The 14,535-nt window shown below is 40.2% G+C and overlaps 1 long non-coding RNA gene across 1 annotated transcript in view; it reads left to right on the top strand.

Moving 5' to 3' along the window:
- The window catches only part of LOC139599767 (uncharacterized), a 42,545-nt gene extending 28,643 nt beyond the window's left edge, over window positions 1-13,902 (top strand). Inside the window, exon 3 of the long non-coding RNA XR_011682299.1 lies at window positions 11,571-13,902. This is a non-coding gene — a long non-coding RNA (uncharacterized lncRNA). The remainder of the gene's footprint in view (window positions 1-11,570) is intronic.
- Window positions 13,903-14,535: the final 633 nt, after the last annotated feature.

Raw genomic sequence — 14,535 nt, 5'->3', positions numbered from 1 at the left:
TACATGTCCATTCAAAATCTGTGAGAACTCACTCATGCTGACAGGAATGCATCTTAGCAAAACTGTTGATAATTTATTTAATTTTTTGCTTGTCAAATATGCTGTTTGAGAGGGAGCTCAAACAGAGAGCCAGTACTTTTAGAGGAAACCCTGCAGCTTTCACACTGGTTTCTCCCAACATTTTTAGCCCATGGATACTGATCACGGGATGCCTGACACAGTCTAAGTGTTCCCTGCCAAATGTTGAAGCAATGAAGTTAGAAATAGGAATATTGGAATGAAAAGGGCCAGAAATAGATTTCTACAAGTCAGCTTAAACATTCATTTGCAGTAGGGCAATATTACATTTTTCAAAGGCATATATTAACTGATTAGATCACCTGCAAATGGAGTGTTAATTAATAATATCCATAATGAAGTGCAATACAGTTACATTTGCAGGAAAAGCTGACAGATCTATGTCATTCAGGCATTAATCCTAAAGATAATGGACCAAATTCTGCTCTGTGTGGGTTTTTTCCCAGCTTATACATGGAATAATTCCAGGGGCACAGGCTGGCTGTACCTTCATGTGGCTGCATATTGAATTTATCCCATTATCCTTTAATGAAAAGCTTTCTGAAAATACCTGTAAGTGAGGCACACTTGGGCTCTTGCCATCTGTTTGGCTGATAATAATTCAAAAGATGAAATACTTGATCTCATGGAATGAGAGGAATGCCATGAAAGGGAAGACAGCAGCTCACAGTCAGTTTTACTTTCCTCTAATGCTAAACTCAAGTAATCCTTATTTCATGTTGTTGTTATTATTATCATCTAATTCATGGCACCTACAGGAAATCTGCACGTAAAAATTTTACAACAGCAGTAGATGGACTTCAAGGACCAAAAGCAAAAAAAAAAAAAAAAAAAAAAAAATTATGGATTGCATTGATACTCTGATAGCAAACAATCCCATTTCCCTATTCAGGGATATACTCTACAGTCAGCAGGGAATGATCTGGTCTTTGTGGAAAAGGAATTTCAGTGTGTACCTCAAAGCTGAAGCCAAGTCAGAGTCCATCACTCCTGTGGCACATGAGGTGCCACCTTGATTGACAAAATGGAAATATGGCTAGACAAATTTTTGGTGGAAAATCTGATTTACTACACTGGGAGATTTTTGTTAGGGTTGTAAAGGACTTGTGCACTCCATAACTGGTATAGCAATAGATCCAATATAAGAAGAGGATTCTGTTTTAAAGTCCATGTCTGCCTTAGAAAAGAACACGAAAACAGATGTTCTAACTTTTCTGTGTTTGGCATCGAGGCTAAAGGGTTGTGAGGAAAGGGGAGGTGGACAAAATTGAGTAATGCAATTATTTTCCCCAAAGAGATGTCTTTAGACACAGAATAAATATCTACCCTGCCTCAGTCTGGAAAAGGAACCTGCAGCAATGTTGTGAGGGTGGAAAAGGGCAGAGGAACAGCAAGGCCAAGTGTGAGGAGGCAAGTGATAAAGTGACCAAGGGAGCAAGGTCTGGTGGTCATGACTGTACAGCTTCCCACAGCCAGCAGAAAATGTTGATTTAGTGTGCTCTGGAGGCTGCTGGTGGCAGAAACACTCCAGCACAAGTCAGCACTGCCCCACAGAACTTCTTGGTCACCAGACATTTGTTCCAACACTATTCTGTTGTACAGCAAAGAGCACTAGTGGTTAGGAGTTTTCTGCATCTTAAATTTTTGTTGCAACCAAAGTTATGTGATTCAAAGAGGACTCAAAGGTCCCAACTTTGTCTCTTACCCTCCTGCTCTCTGCTGAGCTATGTTCACAGCACATTTTCTCTGTAGCTCTTCCCCAACAGAAAAACAGTCATGAAATATCTCACTTGATGCGTGGAACTACTCAATGCGTAAAATATGATGGGTTTGTGTCCTTAAAGAAGCCACCAAAAGAATGCACTCTTCACTCTACCTGATTAATACATATTCTAATCTGTGTTTCTTACAGAATCACAGAACTGTTTAGGTTGGAAAAGGCCTCTGAGATCATTGAGCCCAACCACTCACCCAGGACTGCCAGGCCGCCACTAAGCCATGTCCCTAAGCACCACATTTATGTGTTTTTTGAATATTTCCAGGGATGGTGACTTCACCACTCCCTTGAGCAGTCCATTCCAATGTTTGACCAGCCTTTTCATGAGGAAATGTTAATGCCCAACCTTGTGACAGAGCAGCTTCACTTCTTGCAGTGTATGCACACACAGTGTTTCTCTGCAGGACAGTCATTTATGAGATGTGCATTCCAGTTGTGCACATCCATAAAGGTGGGAGAGTACAGAGTGGGATAGTTTGCTTTGTTCTGCAGGGGGCTTTGTAGCTCCAAGATCTCCTGGGTGAACTCCTAGAATTATTCCTGTAATTTCCATATCAATGCCTTGTCCCACTTGACCTTCATGGAGGATGTAGGCAATGTAAGGTATAGGAGAAATATGATTTTGTCTATTTTATGGTGAGTTTTTTAATTGAAGCAGCCAGGCTGGAAGTGCCCTGAAGCAGCTCTGGATAAACTTAACAAAGTGAGTACATTGTGTTTTTGTCTGTATTGAACAGGCACTTTTTAAACTTTTTGATGTCTTAAGAGCTTTATGTGTCCCTCCCACATTTTTCCTCCAGAAGGAAGGAATTTTCTCTACCTCAAAAAGAAAAAAAAATATAAAACTTCCTATTTCCAACAGAATAGTTGAATAAACTGAATAACTACATAAATGCTCTGGCAATAATACCTGGCAGGCAGGTAAAAAGGAGATTGCTGAAGGTATTTGCAGGAATCCTGAGTGACCAGCCAGCAGTTGTGTCTGGTCTGGCTTCAGCTTCCTGGAATCTGCAGCTGCTTTGGGTTTGTTTACCTTGCAGAAGGATACACATATTTTCCCTCACATGAAAGGAACTGCAATCTTTTGTTACTTGGCAAACACATCCCACAGATCTGAATGTGAGTCTGGTTTTGCAATGCTTTTTGATCCACACAACTTTAGAAAGCTTCCTCAGTGCTTTTACTTGAATATCTATTTCTTTATTTATTGTCTCAAGCAAATAACCCAGACCTTTCTGAGATATGTTCCCCCAGCATCACTAAGGAGCTCCATGACAGTTCCCCTCACTGCCTGGGTGCTTTTTTATGACAATTCTCGGCTTGCTTTAGTGCATTTCTGCTTTTCTTCTCCCAGTTGCCTTTTTTGTCATACCCTGCTGACCACATCACAGGTTCCCGTGATGATTCTGAGCAGTGCAACCCTTCAAGCAGAGATTGCTGGGCTGAAACTCAAGAGCACAGTGTGCTTTGGAGCAAGGCTTTCTCCTTGCCAGCCCCTCCAGAGGATAGGTGCCAGGATTTTTATTGAAACCCAGGCTTTATATTCAAACAGCCATGGAGCTGTAAGGACTGGTGCTGCTGTGTCATAAATCACAGAAAGGAATAAAAGTATGTCCAGCAAGTGACTTGGTCTACTCATCATCCAATGCATTATTCCTTGGGATAGTTATTTCATTCCTTGAGGGAGCTGAGATTTAAATATTTAAAGTCACAGGACTGAGGCAGCTGGGATTTAAATATCTAAGCTTGCATGTGTTCCTCCAAAACAATTGGTAGTTTTTGTTGGAGGCTCACTGTACCAAAATTGTTATGAATATTAATCTTAATTGCATCATTCGAGCCTTGATTGTCGCCTTAAGAGCTCTAATTAAAGATCAGTGCATAGGAAAGAGTGGTGCAAAGGAGAAAAAGGGTGGTGTTTGTGGTCTTTAGGTCAACAAGCTGTGTATGGTGAGTTATCCCAGCAGTAAGAACAAATTTAAAAAGACACTGAGAAAGCTGTGTTTAAAAAAAAAAAGCTTTCCATGTAGCTGCAAAAACTGGAGGAATAGGTAATCTGAGACAAGGCAGGTTTTAAAAAACTATTTGAAACTGATAATAGAAGTTCTTCACAAATGTTTAGAGTGACTTTTTCAGCAGTGGATGTGAAGGGTAGAAGTGTTGATAGGAAAAGCAGCTGATCAATAGGAGTGCAAAGTTGAAGGCTGATATCTTGTAGAAATCACAAGTCTAACAGGAACAGGGTAAATGATTTTTTTAAAGCCTGGCACTTCCTAAAAGCTTCTTTGGGTATGCAAAGGATCAAACCACACATTGTGGAGGGAAGGATTGCAATCAAAGCAAGGTGCCAAAAACCAACTTTCAACTATTCACACCTTGAATAGTGATGCCTGCAAGGATTGAGATCCCAGGCAGGTGGGGTGGTTGATTAGTATCAAGGTGAAGAAGCAGCCACACTTGATGTGTATTTATTTTTACTTCTCACTGATGATATAGTAGGCAGATTCCAGCAAAATTTGCCAAAGTCTGACATAGGAATGACAACCTGATGAATATAAAACGTGTGAATTTTTTAAATCCTTAGTTTTTCCCTTATTTAAAAATATGTGCTTCTTCACAAGGCACTGTCGCGTTTCCGAGTCTAGCTAGTTTTGAAGGATTTAAGATTCAAAGTTCTCAATTTTTCACAGATTGTGTGTATGACAAGTGATTTTGTAATGGATAGGTGGTGTGGGGTCAAAAAGAAGACCATCTAAGCCCCAAAACACAGCATGAACCAGGAAAATTAGCTTATAAAGAAACTGTATTATGTTGTATTTCATTTAGCGGGGGTACAAACAGGCTTAATCCACCATGTTAACAAAATATGGACTTTCCTGAAGCAGTCATTCTGTGATGCACTTGGAAGAAGTGGAATATTGAGGAAACACTGGAGCAACACCTTGGTAATTGTTAGGGTTTGTGTTCTGCTAAAGCAACTCCCCTAGATCTGCTAATTCAATAGGTAAACTACAGCAATTAATGAAATTTATGGATTATCAATTTATATCATGAATATAGAGAACATTAAGGTCTCCTTCTGCATTTCATCTGGCAAACCTTGAATTCAAAAAGATTTACAGAACCCAGACTTCTGAGTGAGAGCTTCAGGTCTCTTGCTCACGTTTCCTCTATAACCATCTAAAATGCTGATTGAAAAGCATTGAATTCCTATGGTGAGGAAAAAAAAATTACACAGAGTTAAAGACTGCATGGAAGCACAGGGTAGCAAAAAGGATTTCGATTGATTATATCACCTTCATTTTGGCACAAGAAATACCTGCATATGTAACCTCAGAAGAGTTTGGTACTGCATGTTACTGATATGCTTTTTCCAAATGGACATTTTTAAAATTAAAAACAAGTTAAAAAATTGCCAGTACTTGATAAGCAGAACTATTTACAGGGAGCAGGTGATTACTATCTTTTATTTATGTGTGCATGATAGGATGATTTGCAAGAAATAATATTCTATTACTCAGAGAGGTGTTGAGAAACCAATGACTAAAAGGAGAGCAGAACTCAGTAATATGTGGAAGGAGTTGCTTTTCCATAGGTATAACAAGAAATAATTTCAATGATTTAGAAGTTATGTAGAAGTTTTCTCTACTGTTTAACTTTCTTACCTGATTAAAACCCATAAACTTCTTGGCTATGATAAATGGTCTCATACATCCATCACAACTGCTCAGAGAAAAATAATTCTTAGGCATTTTAAGAATTTTTTAGCAGCTTTCAGGGTTTCATTTATAAATTTTATTTCCCCTCATGGGCATGCCCCATTAATCAACTACACATTGTAATTTTGGACCAAAAGTGGCCCCAATAATTTTCCTTTAATAACAGGTAATTATTTCAATACTGTTTCCATACTGAACAATGTGCTGTGCACACGAAAGAAAATTCAGCTTCTTGTACAGGAAGAATTTCTCCAGGACTGTAGGCTTTGAAAGTGCTTTGGGATCTGCAATTTTCTGATTTTGTTCTGATTTTGTTTCTTTGGGGGTTTTTTTTAGGTTTTTTTTTAAATCAAGCAATTCCTGATTATATAATTTTACCAGCACTTAACACCTATTATGGTATCTACACTGATAAACTGGTTCACTGCCTGTTTATCTGCAGGGTTCTAGATCCTACCCTATTGGACTATAAACACATAATTTCATTCCCAGAGTCAAGTATGTAGGAAGCCAATTAGTTTCCCTTGCTAGAAAACTCAGCAGCAGGATAAATGAGAAGTGCAGTCAAAAGCAAAAAAAAAAAAAGAAAGAAACAGAAAAAGGAAAAAGGAGCAATTATTTAAAGGTCAAAAGGATGCAAAGAAAAAATACGCATGAATGTAACTAGTCTGGCTTTTTATTAGCCAGGTTTTAGCTTGGTGTCACCATTTGGGGCAAGGAAGAGAAGAGTGATTTGATTTAGGAATGAGAGATCCTCACATCCACCTGAATCCTACCCCTGGCACCGTTTGGTCAGTGGGATTCTGTGTGGGCTCAGGCTGGCTGGGTCATGGTGAACATGAAAAGCCATCAGAACAGAACACTTGGGGTTGAGCAGCCTCGGTCCCCAAAGCCTCAGCTGACCATGCAAGCAGCATCTCCTCTGCTGGAGTTAACATTTAATGTGAGAACTGTGGCCTCACTGTGCTCTTTGAAGGACTCTCATAGGATTGATTCTGGGGACAGGATTTCAGTCCTGTGTTTTGAGGTGGAGCTTTAAACCCACTGTGACAGCCTGTGAGTGCCCCTCACTGTGCCCCACCACTGTGTTCAGTGTGGGGACAGGGCATGGGAACAGGGGATGGGAACAGGGGATGGGGACAGGGGATGGGAACAGGGGATGGGGACAGGGGATGGGAACAGGGCATGGGAACAGGGGATGGGAACAGGGGATGGGAACAGGGGATGGGGACAGGGGATGGGAACAGGGGATGGGGCTGCCACCTCTGTGCTCTGCTGCACAGAATAACAAGGCTCATCCTGAGCACTCCCTGCTCCAGCTGTGCTACTAGTTGCAAGAAAGGAAGCAGCAACTCTTTTAATATTCCCTGTTGTAGAAAGGGAAGGTTTTATCAGAGGTGGGAGTAGGACACAGGACTCATGATTCACCAGCTGGACATGCTGAGGTAAGATATTTTATTTAAAAGGCCAAGTCATTTACTCGTCATTCTGAGAAAGGAAAGCTGTGCACTGGCAGCAGTCTTGGTGAGCAGTAATGAAATCCTTTTCTTCATGGGATGGTTGCTCCTTGGGGAGCAGCTCCTGTGAAGGTGACACCTCCTGGTGGCTCCTGTGCCACTCTTGCTGCCTGTCCCAGTCTCATCTTGCCCAGTGCCAGCCTGCTTTAGCAAGAAACAGGGACAGATCTCAACTTGCCCCTGCTTTTGTAGGAGCTGAGGGTTGGTTTGGGATGCTCCCAGCACCTCACTCTCAGATCTTATTGCATTTTTGCTATCATCCTTCAGTCTCCACGGCAACCCTCCCTGCAGCACAGCCCCCTGTGCATTGCATGTGTGCAACATCCAGCTCTTACACACCTTATTGGATTTTTTGGGTTTTTGTGGGGGTACCAGTTGTGGGTTTCTCTGGGTCTGGACTGAAGGCACTTGAGACAGTAGTTCATGTTTGGACTCAGGTGTTTGTTATTTCTTATCAGTAAAACAGTCTCAGTTCTGCAGCTTTTCATTAGAAGGCACAAAATGGCCAACAATCTCTTCTTCCACGGTCTTTTAAGACTAAACTATCCAATTAAAAAAGGACACCTAGATTATTTCCCCTTTCACCCAATAACTGATCCCACAGAGCCCACAGTGCAGACTTTTCTGCCCAATTACAAAATGCCACCCAAACCCATGAAGAAGAAGGAAGAAGAAGCATGAGGAAGAAACCCAGGATGACACCCTGTGCCCTCCATCTTGCTTCCATCCACAACACACTAAAAATCCCAAAACCTCAATTTCTCCCCAAGGGATACACCTACACTGCTCTCTAGAATCTATTTCACACTTTTGTGGATTCCAGTCTGTTTTGGAGTTTAGGAAACTTTTTCCATGAATGAGGGTCAGAGTCAGTGCTGCCCTGGGGGTCAGGGCACCCCAGAGCAGACAGAGAAATATTCCCTGTGTGCCCTGGGTTTCCAAAGGTTTTCTCTCCTGTTTATATTTTGTTGTGTTTTCCTTCAGAAATAGTTCCTTTATTACAGACAATGAGCCTGCTGTGCTGCCAGATGAGCACTTGGGAAGCTTTTTCTGGGTCAAAATCATGCACTAATAATCAAGCATTGTTTTCCCACACTGTTTCCTGAGGTTAGTTTAGAAATCCATGTTGGTAGCGCTCATGGCACGGCGCTGCTGTTTGCACTGCTGAACCTACACACAAACCAAGGACAATTAGGATGTATGCAGTCATGCATGATCCTTTTGGAGCCATTGTACAATATTTATGGGTTTTTATGCTTCATCTGCTCTGAATTACATGTCTCGTTCAGCTGGAGCCCTGTTGAAAGCCTTGTGCAGAGGGTAAGGCTATTACTGAGCAGTTTATTCAGGACAGCATGAATTTTGCAATATTGTTACCAACTTCAGATCCCTATGAATACAGTTCTCCCAGTCCCCATGGTGCACTGTCAAAGATTTAAAAAAAATATCATAGGGCAGCCTGAAGCAACCAACATCTGCTTTTGGACGTGTCATATTAGCAGTGACATTGCCCCCAGGAAATCACTTCTTTTCTTCTGGTGGGATTTTATCTCTCTGCTTCCTAAAAAGTAGTTTTGCAAATAAGAAAAGGGAAAGAAGAGGGATGAGAAGAAAAGAGAAGTAGAAGGAAAAGAAGAGGGGAAAAAAAAACCACAATAAAACAAAAAGAAATTAGAAACAAAATAAAAATAAATAAAGTAAAATAAAGTTAAAGGGAAGGGGAAGGGGAGAAAAGGAAAGGAAAGGAAAGGAAAGGAAAGGAAAGGAAAGGAAAGGAAAGGAAAGGAAAGGAAAGGAAAGGAAAGGAAAGGAAAGAGGAAAGGAAAAAGGAAAGGAAAAAGTAAAGAAAGAAAAAGCAAAGAAAGAAAAAGAGAGAAAACTCCAGTTGACAAGTAGCTCATGGAGAGTCCTTGGAAAACAAATAAAAACTGACTTTGCAGTTACCACACTGCTTCCCATTGCCCATTTAAAAGAACTGAATCAAAGCGAGCAGACCAGGCATTTAACCCAGGCTGCCCTCCCTGTAACCAGACCACATCTTGCCTCCTCTGGTCTCTTGGTCCTGCCTGAGTGTTGAGAATATTGTTTCCAGGAACACTTAAAGGGTCAGGCTCCACAAGTAAACAGTGACATGAACAACTAAAAAGACCTGGAGATTCCCAAGCTCACTTTGTTCATGGTGTCCAGTGGAACATTTGGTCTGTCCCAGTGGTGCTGGCTGTGCCGTGGTTTACCTGACATGGTGGTGATCACTCAGAGGATGACCTGGATGACCTTGTAGGTCCTGATGTCTCGGGATCTCTTGCTGATCACAGTGACCCCAAGATGTGTTAGAAAGTCTCTTTTCCCAGCCCGGCAGTCAAAGAAGGAGTCAGAGCTCTTCAGTTCTCGGTCTCAAGGTTGTTCATTGTTCCTTATCTGTAAAATTCTTTCTCTTGGCCAGCTGAGGTCCACTCAGCAAGACAGTCAGAGGCACTCTGCCTGCCCTGGGGTGGTGTTGTCTTTTTATACTAAAAATTACATGTACAATGTTTACAATTACTGCCCAATCCCTATCACCTATGTTAGACAGTGAGCTTCTACTCTAAACCAATCCAAAAGTGCCACCATCACAGCAGAAGATGGAGGCTAAGGAGAAGAAAGAGAAAGGCTGTACATGCCCAGATTCCTCCATCTTGCCCCCTGAACCCCCATTCTAAAAGCCCCAAAAAATCTATTTTTCACCCCGTGATAAATTCACTATCATTCTACTTAAACTGTCATGGCTTGTAATTATTCATATAAGGTTGGTAACAGTTTTTTCCAAGGGCTAAATCAAAGGCACAGGGGTCTTGGGCTCTGTGCCAAGGTCTCTGAGCCCCCTGGGCAGGGGCTCCAGTCCTCCAGGGCAGCCAGAGGAATTTCCTGGGTTCCGACACTGATGATTTCATAGGTCCTGAGCATCTCATAGGGCCTGATGATCTCGTGGGTCCTGATGATCTTGTAGGTCTTTTCCAACCCTAAGGATTCCATGATTTCGTGATTCTGTGCACCATTCCACTGGAAAAATGAGTTTTGATTGTTTTACATCACAAGGATCGTGTGAGGATAAACTCCCTGACACTCATGAAGCTCATTGAGTCATCAGTAGGACAGCTTGGAAATAATGTTTCACATTATAAAATGGCATTATAATTTATTAAAATTTTAAAATCTTATGGTTTGTTGTTTTTTTTTTTTTTGTGTAATTTCCCAAGAGAGGAAAGTTTCTTCCAGATAATTCTGGATGAAGTGAATGGTGAAAGTAGCACAAGTCTTTTCACAAGAGTGTTTCTCCGGAGAGAGGAAGCTGGAAATCTGAAAGCTCTGCAACTGAAGACAGGCTGGAACAAATGTCTTCAGTTCCTGGACTCATAACCCAGTCTCTAAATGATAACTGACTTGTGCTTATGTTAAAAAAACCCCAACAACTGAATGAGTTAGTTTTGTCTGGAAGGGTGTCTTAGAGCTGAAATCTGACAGGAGATTTTACAGACATGAGCTCTCACCTGATCCTGAATTTTGGGGTTATAGATGAAATCCATTTTTATACAAAGGAACCTAATTGTTCCAAGGTGCAGGATAATAAGCATAAATAATTTGACATTTCCAAATAAGTAAATAAAACAAAGGTGTAGTAAAATGCTTTTCCTTTCATGGAGAACATGAAATGAAACAGTACCTGAGAAAGACAAAGAACAGAATATTCCTTCCTTAATCAGGAAGATAAGATATTTTGCAGAAAGAACATTTTCAGGAATTCAGGGTACTTTTTCTGAGAAATGAAGCAACATTTCCTCCTAAAAGAGAAAATTTACTTCTACTTTTTTGAGTCTGTCCTTAAAGATAAAAAATCTTTGTACAAATTAAATGTGAGTGAAAATGGTATCGGAAAAAGAAAGTTTTGCAGAAGGACAGAAGGATAAAGAAGGACAAAGCCAGAAGCCAGATAAAGCAGAATAATTAATAGAAATATGCCTAACAATTCTTCCTCTTGTTTGTTTTCCTGAAAAGTCATTGCCTGTCTTATCACAGTAAGGTAGCATAAATGTCCACTGCTAAGTCCCCTGACACAAAATATATTTTATTTTGGGACTGCAATTTCTTTTGCACTGAGCCAACCAGCTTTTTATGAAATGAAAGCTGAGTGCAGTTCTCAGGAAGAGCACTCGGGAGCTCTGCTGTACTGACAAAAAATTACATTACTGTCCTAAAAGGTCTTGAATCCTCAGTTTGGCAGACTGGAGCACAGATCTCACATTATTACTCGTATTTGATTGGAAAAAGAACTAAAACTCAGCTTCAGCAGAAAACAGTTGAGGGCAAAAGTCAAATGTGATGTGGGCATTGTAGTGAATGGACTACGCTGCCATTAACACTTTGAACAGCTACAAGCTGCAGCTGTTCTTCCCCCATATTTAAATCCTCATAATGAAAAAATGTTCTTTTTTGCTCCTTCAGGGGTTTCCTATGAAGAATCAAGGAGTATTATTTCAGCATGGGTGAGCTACATCTGCAAAACCAAAGTGAACACCTAAAGCTCTGGAAGAAGATTTGGGATTTTTAACTTTGCTCTTACAACGAAAACATTTTTTCTCTCACATGAAATACCTTAATATAATAAGGAGACAAAGATTTGTCTGCAATCTAAGAGTCATCAAATTCATTGTCATCTTGTGTTTTATATCAAGTTAATGCCTTGCACTGATTTCACCAACACAGCAGACTAAATATTTTGTAAGAGAAAAGAAAATAAAAAATGGTAAGCAATTCCTTCAAACAGAACCTTAGAAATCAAAGCACTCATCAATCCACAATTTTTCCTGAGGAGAAAGAAGAATAGAAATGAGCTGCAAATGTTGTGTTTTATTCATGTAGCTAATTCTTGAGTCTTAATCCATGGATTTATTTAGACTAATACTACTGTAGAAAGCCAAAAAAAAAAAAAAAAAGAAAAGAGAGGTGAAAAATGTTAGTCACCCCATTTCCCCATTTGTGGTCTCTGCTACTGAATGACTTGTTACAACCTTTAAGGCCCCTGCTCTGATGCTCTGATCACAGAACAAAGAGAGGCTTTTTAGGTGCATGCTTCAAAGCACAAACAGCAGATTTTTGCTTGAACTGCCCTGTAAAAGAGCCTGTATCAATGGGCAGGAGAAAAAGGAGCTGGTCCCCGAACATGACTGAGCTGGATATCACTGGATAACACAGAGATGCCCCAGTGACAACATGAAGCAAAGCTTCCACACTGATGAATGGCACAAACTATTCCCAAGATGAATGGCTGAAGTATTAAATTATAACAGTGCTGGATATCTGCCCTGTGTGGCTCCATATTCTTATTCTTTTGTTTCAAGTCAGATAGTGGAGTTATTGCAGATGAGTGAGAAGGCTTTGAGTTTAAGTGCCAGAGGCTAAAGAGATTTTGCCTCAGGATAAAATACAGGAATTATTTAAGAACTGAAAAGTATTGTAAATTTAATAACAATCATGAATAAATTAAACCAGCCTAATTAAAAAATTATAAAATGATAAGTTCTGTAAGAAAAGCCTGACTGTGGAAATTGTTCTGTTCATGTGGAAACGTTTAACTTTTCCCATCCCAGTGCCTGCCTTAGAGATGATATTGTTACCTTTTTTACAATTGTGCTAACACAGTGTGTTTATTCTCCATCTTCTTTCAGTAAATGCCACAGTTACCCAGTCCAATTGTAATTATCTACATCTTACACCCCATTGATTCACCTTTCTCTTCATGGCAGTGAGAGGGGAGGAGCACAGAGAAATTACCTGGACAGCCAGGGACCGGGGCAGGAAGATAAAGCCTTGATGGAATTAAATGTGGCCAGTGACATCATGAGCAACATGAAAAGCTTTAAGGTCTCATCCAACCCAACCCAGTCTGTGGTTCTGTGAACTACAGCCATGAGCAAGGTGTTACAAACAAACCTCCCAGGCCTGTCTTCTGTTTCCCTGGATGTTTCTTCCTGAATAGCCACAGATGCCATTCCAGGAGTTCACTCCTGTTGTTTCATGTAACTGCTTCTCTGTTAACCATAATTATCTGCTCCAAACTCTGTTTCTGACTTCATCTCTTCTGGTTGCTCTTTCCCTTTGTCTTGCTGAGACACAGAACTTTACTTTATGTTTGGTTCATTACACAGACTCCATTACTTCACTGGCTATAAGTGTGAAATGATGTATTGTTGATCACACAGCCTAATAAAATCCAGGTGTTTGGTAGCTGAAATCCAGAGTGAGTTGTGGTTCTTTCTATACCAAAAGATTTGACTTCTCCTAGAATTGCATTTTGCCTTATTTTACCATTTATTTTCTGTCTGTCATGTATTTCTCATGTATCTGCCATTTGCTTATATTCTGCCATCACATTTACTACCTATTTTTTTGTTAAATTAATAAAGCTATCATCTCTGAAAGTGCCCAGAGACCATCTGAGGTTCAGCTGGGTTTGGTGCTCCTTTGATAATTCTGGTGCACACTCAGCAGTTGCTAGGCCAGACCCCTCCTGATTTCCTGTACGTAGTCCAAAGTTAGAAACAGAATCCTCTTGTATTTATTGACATGAAAATAGATTTTACTAATCAACAATTGCAACTGAAATGGCTCATTTCAGACTCAACCATGAAACTATTTAAACAGGCAGAGCAGAAACATGATATTTTAACGTGTTAAGTGAAATAATAGGATCACAGAACCATAGAATAGCCTAGATTGGAGGGAACCTCAAAGATAATCCAGTTCCACCCCACTGCCATGGGCAGGGACACCTTAAACCAGACCAGGGTGCTCCAAGCCCCATCCAACACCTGAACACTTCCAGGGATGTGGCAGCCACAGCTTCTCTGGACAACCTGTTCCATGTTACTGGCAGTTAAGGTTTTAAAACTCCTTTTTCCAAGTGGTTGAACAAGTTTAAAATTTACTGCCTTTTTGGTTTTTTTCATTTCATGTTTGTGTGATGAACACATAATACATGTGTTTTAATCTTATTCTAGAATTTCCAACAACTTTCACTAGAAAAAAAAAAAAACAAACCATATTTGTCACCATCATATTTTCTGAAAAATCTCTTTGCCCAGGATTTTGTCCTGGGAAGCTGAGAAGCCTCAGAGAAAAAGGAAAACAATATTATCTCATTTGCTTCTCCTGTGTTTTGCTGCTTTGGAATGTGGTTGGAGATTGTTTATCCAACATGTGAATTGTTTTGACATAATGACCAATCACAGGCAGGCTGTGTTGGGATTCTGAGAGTCATGAGTTTTTCATTATTATCTTTTAGCCTTCTGTCTGTATCCTTTCTCTATTCTTTAGTATAGTTTTAGTAAAGCATTCTTTTATATAATATAGATTGTAAAATAATAAATTAGATTTCTAAGAACATGGAGTCAGATTAATCTTTCCTTCC

Source organism: Agelaius tricolor, unplaced genomic scaffold (assembly GCF_023055355.1).
Source record: "Agelaius tricolor isolate 1412-34295 unplaced genomic scaffold, bAgeTri1.0.p SCAF_24, whole genome shotgun sequence".
NCBI classification, from domain to species: domain Eukaryota; kingdom Metazoa; phylum Chordata; class Aves; order Passeriformes; family Icteridae; genus Agelaius; species Agelaius tricolor.
Note: the sequence above shows the minus strand (reverse complement) of the source record. Positions and strands in the feature narration are given on the sequence as shown.